We start from the raw sequence: 11,124 nt of genomic DNA on the forward strand, positions 1-11,124 counted from the left end.
CGCTATAGTCTTTATCTATTGCTAGGTTTATAGTGAGAAAAGTCTTTTTATATACAATTGTTGGGGAAATCCATCCCACTAAAATATATGTATATGTATATATATATATACATATATATATATACATATACATATACACACATATATATATGTATGTATATATACACACACACACACATATACACATATATATTTAAATATATATATATGGCCATGGGGTCCTGTTATTATTCCCACAAAATAACAAACAAGAAGATTGTACATACCTGTGCTATTGTGACATTTCTTCTGAAGTTTACCTCATGTTGTTCAACTTAGGCAAACAACAAACAGGTAAAGACAATCAGAACTAGAATTTAACATTCATAAAGATGCATTATTGAAACATAATTTTTGTAATAATCCTCATTTCCAGAGATAGCCAAATCAAGACTAATTTGCTTGTAAAACAAGTCCAGTTTTAATAAACTTGACCTAATTAATTACATAAGCTCAGCAAGAACAGCGACTGATCATATGAATCCTTTATAATTTGCTTTGCTAGAACTTTTTGTAAGGAATCTCTAGGTTGAACTTTTAGGCCTCTCCAGGCCAGAAGCCAGCCATATACTTGCCATCAGACGTGCCTGCAATACTTAGAGAGTTGGGCAAGTTCCTCTTCTAGAGGTCCCCAAGATATCCTGAGGTTCCTGCACCTGCCAGGAAGTGACATTCTTTACTCACCTGGTAAGGCTGCTGGGAACTCTGTAAGCAAGGCATAAGGCCAACATTTCCAACGGGCTTTGTTGGCTTCATGCTTTATAAAGTCAACCTTAGTTCCTTAAAGCTGTTTGGTTATTTCTGAGTCTATGCATGATTCTCAAATATGACCTTCCAGTCAAAGCCTAGTGAAATAACCAATGGTGTCCTGTTACAAAGAGAACAGATTCTTATATAACTCATGCAAATAACTGTAATTGCCATGAAAAAGAACACTTACTGGGAGTCTGAATTTCAGAGGGTTCAGGTAGAGAGAAAGGTTAAAAGCTTCAGTTTGTTTCCCAATGAATACCTTATCTTATTTTTGTATATCATGGATATCTTAAGAGAAAGTTTCCTTAATCGGGAAGAACAAACAGAGAACCAGCAATTGTTTAAAACAAGAGTCATGAAAACTGTAATTTTCCTCAGTTTATTTTGTACCGTGTTCCTAATTTTTGTTCAGTTTGAATGATGTCTTTTGGTTCTGGAAATTCTTATCCATTTTAGTATTAATGTTAAAGATTTCAGATACCTGTATTTGTCCTAAAAGTCCTTTTTATAATTCTTGAAGATAAAAGACGTTTTGTAAGAGCATCAGAACAATAAGTGACAAAAGACTAAAAAGTGGACATGGTTAACAGTCTGATGAGAGTTCATTTTGATGCAATTGACAAGGAAATTTGGTTATTTCTGTGACACATAACACTTTGATAATCAGAATATCAAGTGTCAACCTTATCACCAAAACATATTACAATTTTAGGAATTGCGTATATATTTGAAGAGTTATATAGCATTTACCCAAGCAATAAAACCTAAACTTAACCATTATTTGTTTGACAGTGTTTGCAGAGTAACTTAACATAACAAATAAAATGGCCTAACAGGTCAAAAAGACTTCATTTACAATTTAAATCTTGGAAGTTTGTTAAAACCTTAGAAAGTTATAAAGCACATCCTAAATAGGATTATAGATCATTACAAATCTTAAAAACTTTAAACTATTTATTTAACCAAGATGGCAATAGAGATTTCAAAAACAAACATGTAGGGTTGTATAGTTGTTAGCAAAACTTAGGTCCTTTAACATTGAGGAGTTTTTTTTTTTTTTTTCCAACGTTTATTTATTTTTGGGACAGAGAGAGACAGAGCATGAACGGGGGAGGGGCAGAGAGAGAGGGAGACACAGAATTGGAAACAGGCTCCAGGCTCTGAGCCATCAGCCCAGAGCCTGCCGCGGGGCTCGAACTCCCGGACCGCGAGATCGTGACCTGGCTGAAGTCGGACGCTTAACCGACTGTGCCACCCAGGCGCCCCTAACATTGAGGAGTTTTAACTTTAAGTTGTCAAAGACCTGATAAAGACAAAACATAAGCTTTCATTTTCCCAGCAGACGAAAGAGAAAAAACCATTTGCATACATATATTTACTATATGTATTATATATTATATATAATATAGAATTATCGATTTGTTTATATATCATATAAATATATATTATATATAAAATTTAATATATATATCAAGAGCAGAACAATCCAAGAAAACTTTGTCTTTTGAATATAGAAAAGCAGAATTTTAACCTTATACCAGTGTAGTTAAAAAAAATATTTTTTTAATGTTTATTTATTTTTGAGAGAGAGAGAGAGAGAGAGAGAGACAGACAGACAGACAGACAGAGTCAGAGTGTGAGTGGGGGAGGAGCAGAGAGAGAGGGAGACACAGAGTCCGAAGCAGGCTCCAAGCTCAGCTGTCAGCACAGGGCCTGATGCTGGGCTCAAATCCACAAACTGTGAGATTGTGACCTGAGTCAAAGTCATATGCTTAACCAACTCAGCCACCCAGGCACCTCAATACCAGTGTACTTTTAAAATCCATTAATTTCACTTAGTCCATTCTAACCACATATAAAATTCCTTTCCAAAGATTTCCTTTCATGAACCTTCTACACCTTTCCTTTGCCTTCAAATTTTGTCCCAAGCCATTTCTCTTCAAACAACCAATCTCATTTAGGACAAAATTACTTTCTTTTACTTTCAACAAAATTATATTTCCATTTACTATATCTTATACATCTTCTACTTTTTTTTTTTTACATACAGAGTTGTTTCCCTTATTTCCATCAGTCTTAACTACATTTAGCAGAATTTTAACTCTTAGGAACCTTAGTCTCCAGTGAAAACTAAGTAGTAACAAATTGTGAACTGTTAAAGCAGAATTTTTTTAGATGACAAATTTATGAACCAGTTAAGCGCAAAGCATGTTTACCAACAGACCCAAATAGCCTTAGTTTCTCTGCAATAAGAAGTCAAAAGCACAAATCTACATTGAATAATTAATATTTTAGCATTCCATTCTATTTGGAAAAGACCTATATGTCCAATGAATTCAGTCCCACTTACCAGGCAAGCAAAGTTTCAGATTACCAAAGACTTTGAAAGCTATCTTAACAATTACCCATGAAAACTTTGAGACAGGCAAAATTAACCATTATTTTAAGTCATCTTTTCACTAACAAATTGGAACGGAGATAACGTGAGCTTTTGTGACCTTCAGCGAACCTAGATAGAATAAGTTCCATATTTAATGCTGATAACTGTAAAAACATGTCTATCTTAATTAAATCAACAAACTTAATTTAAATACCAAATATGTTCTACCTGTGTCCACTTAAAAGCCAATCAATTGTTCCCCCTTGTCAGTTTTTACCTGGGAATCTGAAGTGGGCGGTCCAAGGGGGTGCTCACTCTTTGACATTGATGATGGGAGTAGGAGCCAATGGTGCCAGAGACACCGAGGATGGTATAGAAGCCAGTTTTGTAGGCTGCATCCAAGGTGGTGCAGAAACAGGAGTGGGAGGGGAAGGCAGAAGAGGCAAGGTGCCAGCAGAAGGCAGAAAAGGAGGATTCCCAGTTTTAAACATTGTCAGCTGGGACAGGAACAGACGCCAGATTTTTGTGTTGTTTTGTTTTGCTTTGTTTTCTACCAACTAGTGGAATTAGGCTGTCCATGTCAGGCTGGAAAAGAAAGGGAATTTCCTGAAACAAATGGAATTTTAATAGCTGTTTGGGAATATTCCTTAAAGTTCCCATCCTGACTAACCACAGTTGGCTCCAATTATCATAGCCATTAACCTAGGAAATGAATGAGGGAAAAACCCTCACATGGAATTAGAAGAAGGAACAGTAAGAGAGGGTCAGTGTCCCCTTTGTTAGGGATGGCATGTGTTTCCTCCAGCGACTGTGTTCTATAAGAAGGAAGTCTGTTTAGACAATTATCATCCAATATATGTCTGGGGGAGTTTACTAACCAAATACATTTGGGCAAAAACATTCTACAAGAGGCCCTTAGGTCCAGAGCCTCAAAGGCCTGGACCTAGGGTAGCTTGTGCTTTGCCCTCAACTTGCCTTATGGTCTTTTATCAGAGTTTCTCTCCTTTTTTTCTTAATGTTTATTTATTTATTTTGAGAGAGAGATAGAGAGTGAGCAGGGGAGGGGCAGAGAGAGAGAGGGAGACAGAGAATCCCAAGCAGGCTTTGCTGTCAGCACGGAGGCTGATGTGGGGCTCAAACTCACGAACCATGAGTTCATGGTTTGATCATGACTTGAACCAAAATTAAGAGTAGGATGCCTAACAGACTGAGCCATCCAGGTGCCCCAGAGTTTCTCTCCTTTTAACTAAATGAATTCTGACTAAAGCACTTTACATTTGGGTTTTTCCCAATTTTTTTTTCTTTCAAAAATTTTCAGGGGCACCTGGGTGGCTCAGTCGGTTGAGCGTCCGACTTTGCTCAGGTCACGATCTCACGGTCCGTGAGTTCAAGCCCCGCATCAGGCTCTGTGCTGACAGCTCAGAGCCTGGAGCCTGCTTCAGATTCTGTGTCTCCCTCTCTCTCTGGCCCTCCCCCCCGTTCATGCTCTGTCTCTCTCTGTCTCAAAAATAAATAAATGTTAAAAAAAAATTTTTTTTTTAAAAATATTAAAAAAAAATTTCAAATCTGCAGAAGAAAATTTAAGCATAGCTTAATGAACACTTGTAAATCCTTCATCTAGAGTCACCAGCTGTTAACATTTTGCTTTATTGTTTTATCTGTTTATCTCTCTCTTTGTGTATATTCAGACAGATACACACGCACAAATACACACAAATTCTTTGAGATTTAGTTGCAGACATCATGGCATTTTAGTCCCAAATACATCAGAAGCTTCCTAACAAGACCAGGCTCCTACAAAACCACAGGACAAATATAACACACAGGAATTTTAATGTCGATGTAGTATGATTGTCTAATATGCAGTCAATATTTGAATTTCCTCAATGCTAACCTTTATAGCTGTTTTTTAAATGGAAAAGTTATGATTCAGTCAAATATTGTGTTGTATTTAAACATTTTTAAAATTTTATTTTTTATTTTTTTAAATTTACATCCAAATTAGCATATAGTGAAACAATGATTTCAGGAGTAGATTCCTTAATGCCCCTTACCCATTTAGCCAATCCCCCTCCAACAACCCCTCCAGCAACCCTCAGTTTGTTCTCCATATTTATGAGTCTCTTGTGTTTTGTTCCCCTCCCTGTTTTTATATTATTTTTGTTTCCCTTCCCTTATGTTCATCTGTTTTGTCTCTTTCACTCATATGAGTGAAGTCATATGATTTTTGTCTTTCTCTGACTAATTTTACTGAGCATAACACCCTCCAGTTCCATCCATGTAGTTGCAAATGGCAAGATTTCATTCCTTTTGATTGCCGACTAATACTCCTGTGTGTGTGTGTGTGTGTGTGTGTGTGTGTGTGTGTGTGGTGTGTATATACACACACACCACATCTTCTTTATCCATTCATCCATCGATGGACATTTGGTCTCCTTTCATACTTTGGCTATTGTTGATAGTGCTGCTATAAACATGGGGGTGCATGTGTCCCTTTGAAACAGCACATCTGTATCCCATGGATAAATGGCTAGCAGTGCAATTGCTGGGTCGTAGGTAGTTCTATTTTTAGTTTTTTGAGGAACCTCCATACTGTTTTCAGAGTGGCTGCACCAGCTTGCATTCCCATACCTAAACTTTTTTTTAAGTTTATTTACTTATTTTGAGAGAGAGCACAAGTGGGGGAGAGGCAGTAAGGGGGGGAGAGAGAGAATCCCAAGCAGGCTCTACATGGTCAGCACAGAGCTCAACATGGGGCTTGAACCCATGAACCGTGAGATCATGACCTGAACCAAAATCAAGAGTTGGATGCTCAACCAACTGAGCCACCCAGGTGCCCCTGTCATGTGTTGTATTTAGTTGTTATGACTCTTTGGTGTACCCGAAACTAGAACAGTTGTAGTGTTTTTTGACATTTATGACATGATAGGAGGTCTTTTATGACATTGACATTTTGGAAGAGTCTGGGTCACTTGTGGGCAATCCCATAAGTTGGTTTGTCTGATTGTCTCCTCATGATTAGATTTGTGTTAGTTGTTTTTGGCAGGGATGTTACTTGAGTGACATGTCCTAAGGACATCACACCAAGGACGCATAGCTATCAGCTTATTTTAGTATTGATGATGCTAATGTGATCACTTGGTTAGAGGTGGTGTTCACTAGATTGCTCCATTTTTAAGATACCCTTTCCCCTTTCTAATTAATAAGTAGTCTATAAGGTAATACTTTGAGATTGCACGAATAGCCACTTTCACAAGTTAGCATCTGTTGATTATTCTTGCTTGGATTATGTTTGGATTAATTTTTTTTTTAGGTTTGTTTGTTTGTTTGTTTATTTATTTATTTTTGAGAGGGATAGAGAGCAAGCAGGATAGGGCCAGAGAGAGAGACAGAGAGAGACAGAGACAGAGACACAGAACCCCAAGTGGGCTTTGCACTGTAGTGCAAAGGGGCTTGAACTCACCAACCATGAGATCATGATCTGAGCTGAAATCAAGAGTTGGACCCCTATCCGACTGAGCCGCCCAGGTGCTCCATCTTTGGCTTCTTAACATTATATTCAGTTTGGGGAACTGCTTCTGTGGTCTCATTAGGAACATATGATTTTTGTAAAGTTCCTGGGAATAGGTGAATACCCAGGAGGTTCCCTCCTCTCCTCACTCCCACTTACTACTTCTAGGGGCCCCTTCTGTCCTCAAATCCTAATTAGGAACCATTGTTATATGCAAAGAAAACTGGTCTTGGCTTCAGCAAGACCTTAAAAGGACACAGCATATTGGAAAGATCTGGGCTCAGATTCTGGACCCACTGCTTATTAGGTCTATGACCTTTATCAGTTTACATAACCTCCCTGAACCTGTTTCTTCAACTGTAAAATGGAGGATGATGATTGTGGCAGACACTGTTGGTAGCCTACCTAACAGCCATTCTTCTGTTTTTCTTGCTAACAGAATCCCAATTTTATTTATTTGGCATGAGCCAAGCCCCAGGAGGAGTCACAATTTAAAACAAAGCTAGGGGCACCTGGCTGGCTCAGTTGGAAGAGCAGGCGACTTTTGATCTTGGGGTCATGAGTTTGAGCCCTACATGGGGTGTAGAGATTACTTAAATAAATAAAACTGGAAAAAAAAAAAGCTAAGCTAACTGAAGCCTTCCAATTCAGTGTTAGTTTAGGTTTAAGTACCTGCCTCAGTTCTGGCCCAGGAGATGTAGGTAAACGATGGCCAGTTTTCTGGGAAATAATTTTCTCCTTTCTTGTAGAAAGTGCTGTCATGGAAGGAAGGTATGCTTTGTGAGCTGGGGTGGCCAGCTCAAACATGAGGTGCAAGCCTGCAATGAAACTCAACTTGCATGGGGGGGGGGGGGCAGAATGGGGGAAGAAAAGAGCCTGGGTCCTTGATATCCTGGAGCTTCCCAACCAATCCTGGGCATACTTTCCTCCATACCCTCTGGTAAGTAAGCAGATATCCTTATGCCATTGTTGAGTTTTTCTCTTGCTTATAGTCCAGTGCATACTGACAGATATAATGATCCTTATGATTGAGGTAGGGCATGTAAAAGTGTCTGTGTACATGATGTAGGCACTCAAAGATGTTAAGTTCCTCTCATACTTTGACCCTTCATCCTATCCTTCTGTTGAACCCCACTCCTGTGTGAACCCAATAAGCCCCTCTCTGTGCCTGCTTCCAGATTGCTAAACTGTGTTTCAGGAGACACACAATGAGGCAGATTGGCACAAACATTTACTCTTGGTGACCACCCTCAACTGGGTCCTCCACACTTTCCAGGTAGTTTCTTCCACTCTCTGGAACAATAATTTTTTTTTCTTTCTTTCTTTCTTTCTTTCTTTCTTTCTTTCTTTCTTTCTTTCTTTTTCTTTTTCTTTTAAAGTTTATTTATTTTGAGAGAGAGAGAGAGAGAGTAGGAGGGGGGCAGAGAGAGGGAGAGAGATTCCCACACAGGATTCACACTGTCAGTGTGAAGCGCCATGTGGCGCTTGAACTCATGAACTGTGAGATCATGCCCTGAGCTGAAGTCAGACACTTAACATACAGAGCCACCCAAGCACCCCTGAAACAGCAATTTAAAAACTTCATGCTTCTCTTTCTTTGCCCCATACCATGCCTCCCCCTTTCTGCTTGCAGAAGAGACAACCTCATCTTCTACTTCACAGACAACAAAAAAGCCATTAGAGTGGGGCTTGCCAATATTCCTGTGCCAAATCCCTTGAAAACTTCCTCCTCTTCAGTATTAGTCTCCTATATGTCACACGATCTGGCTCACCCCACCCCCCACAGTGACTTTTAGATCTTCTTTGGCCCTAGTCTGTCTTTAGAAGGCTTTACCATGTACCACACCAAACATATTCAGATGTACTCACTTCCTATATGAAATATATATTTTTGCTGTAAAAATCTTAAATACTTTTTTTGAGAATTTAATTACTTAGCTGCAGGTAACTTGTCTAATTTGTGATTGGCAATGCTTCCCCCTCCCCTCCCCTCCCCCTGCGTCCCCGCCTTAGGAGCACTAAGGTGCCACTTGGAATTTATTTTAAGGTAAGAAAAATCTAACTCCCATATTGTTTTCAAATGTAATGCCATTTTTATGAACATTAAATATTGCCATAAAGGAAGTTGACATAATAATCTGTTGTGCCGTCATTTAACTAAACAATAAGTTTGATTAGGTATGGTTTAAAAACAATTTTGGAGGCAATAATTCTACATTTAGCACTCAAAGATTTTTGTGGGTCCCTGAAAAGCTCAGAGGCCCTAGGTAATTTGCAGAATGCCAGGTGCCCCTTCTTGCTTCTCAGGGCTTTTAAGCCCTCACTCAGTCACATCTTCCACACCTCCCTCTCTGCTTGATTCTTCCCAGCTGCATTTAAATGTACTGATTCCCCCCATCCTGATAAACCTTCTAGCCTAACAAAACCTGGCCTAACAAAATCACACTAGGACCCACTGCAACTAACCTTTCTAACTGTCCTCTCCCTTCCTCACCAAAGGCTGACTTCAGAATTGTTTACACTATATCTACTTTGAGAGGGCCCCTTATCCTCTGGGCTTTCAGGGAAAAATAGAACTCCCTACCTTGGCCTGTAAAGCCCAACCTCATAGTCTCTACCCTCAGCTTTACCTTCTCTCAGTTCTTCAGACACAAGCTTTCTCTTACCTTTGAGTCTCTGCCCTTACTGTGGTGCCCCACTTGGAGTACCCTCTTCCACCCACTTCCTTGCTTCTAAACTTGTATCTCTGTGGGCAATCTCCCCTGACATTTCCGAGTCAGTCCTTCTATTACATAGTACCTGGTGCTATTGCTCCAGGACGTTTGATTTGTAGTTATTCATAACCATTCATTTATCGTCTGTTTCCTCATGTTAGTTTGCTAGGGTTGCCATAAAAAGGACCATACACCGGGTGGTTTAAACAACAGAAATTTATTTTCTCACAGTTTTGGAGGCTAGAAGTCTAAGATCAAGATGGTGGCAGGCTTGGTGTCTTTTGAGTCCTCTCTCCTTGGCTTGCAGTTAATTGCCTTCTTACTGTATCGTCACATGGCCTTTCCTCTACGTGTGTGCAACCCTGGGGTTTCTTCTACTTACAAGGACACCAGCCTTATTTTAACTAAGTTATCCTTTAAAGACTTTACCTCCAAATACTGTTCTGAGTCACTGAGGTTTGGGACCTCAACATGTGACTTTTGGGAGGACACAATTCAGCCCATAACAGTCGGACTGTGTCCTCCTCCCCAGTGTATCCCAAGCACTGAGCATCATATCTGACATTAAGACACAAGAACACATTTTATACTTAATTAACTGCCCCAGACTGTGTGACATTGGCCTGGTTCCTTCTGTTTCCTGTATCTTAGTTGCACCACCTGTAATATCAGGCTGGACAAACTGGTTTCTAATGGGAGTCTGACTGTTGACCCAACATCCTTTAATTAATCTCTTCAGTGAAATCTTTCCCCGCCACCACTAGAGGGAGATGCTACTTCTAGTTTTTTTTTCTCTGTAGGAATGTGCCTTTAACTCTCTTGCCCCAGGGATATTAAAAGTGGAGGAGCTGAGGCCAAGGACAACCTGCAGCCAAACTATCAGCGGGCATTCAAGCCTTGGGCTTGAATTTCAACTCTACCATTTCCTGGCCGGCTGAGGTATCTTTGGCAAGGTCCCCTTGAGAGCGTTCATTTTCTCTGCTGCTGAGTGAGCAATGGAAATGCCTCATCTATGATGATACATGGGGCGGGCTTCCAGATAGAGCTCCCAGTCTAGAAACCCCAGAAATGCAAATGCTCCACTTGCTCCCATCTGAGTAAACAAGCTCCTGTCTGCTGATGGGTGGTTGAGAATGTCGGCAAGTCTAAGGAGGAAGGCAGGTAAGCAGAATTTGGTCCTGCGCCCTGCCTCCTCCCCCATGAAGTAGGAATGTAGGATGCTTTGGGGCATCCAGGGTAGATGCAAGAGAGGTCCTGGTCAATTGTAATTTTCGAAGGTCCAAATTTGTTAAAGTATGAAATGCCCAAGGAGGTGCAGAAAGGCAATTCAGAGACAAATGCACTTATTTATTTATTTATTTATTTATTTATTTATTTATTTATTCATAACATTTATTTTAGAGTGTGTATGTGTGCATGTGTGTGTATGTGCTCTTGCACAAGCAGGAGAGGGGCAGAGAGAGGATCCCAGGGCTCGATATCATGAGATCATGACCTGAGCTGAAATCAAGGGTCGGATGCTTAACCAACTGAGCCACTCAGGTGCCCCCAGAGACAAAAGCATTTAGGAAATTAGTTTCATAGTAAGTGTATGTTGTAAACATACATAAAAAGGCAACCAGTTTCCCTGGTCAGTCACATACAGGGACCCCTGACTGTTGTCTGCCCCCAGACAAGAACCATACAGTCAGACCTCAAAGACAAACTTCTCAATGATGCTGCCACTC

Source organism: Prionailurus viverrinus, chromosome A1 (genome assembly GCF_022837055.1).
Source record: "Prionailurus viverrinus isolate Anna chromosome A1, UM_Priviv_1.0, whole genome shotgun sequence".
NCBI lineage: Eukaryota > Metazoa > Chordata > Mammalia > Carnivora > Felidae > Prionailurus > Prionailurus viverrinus.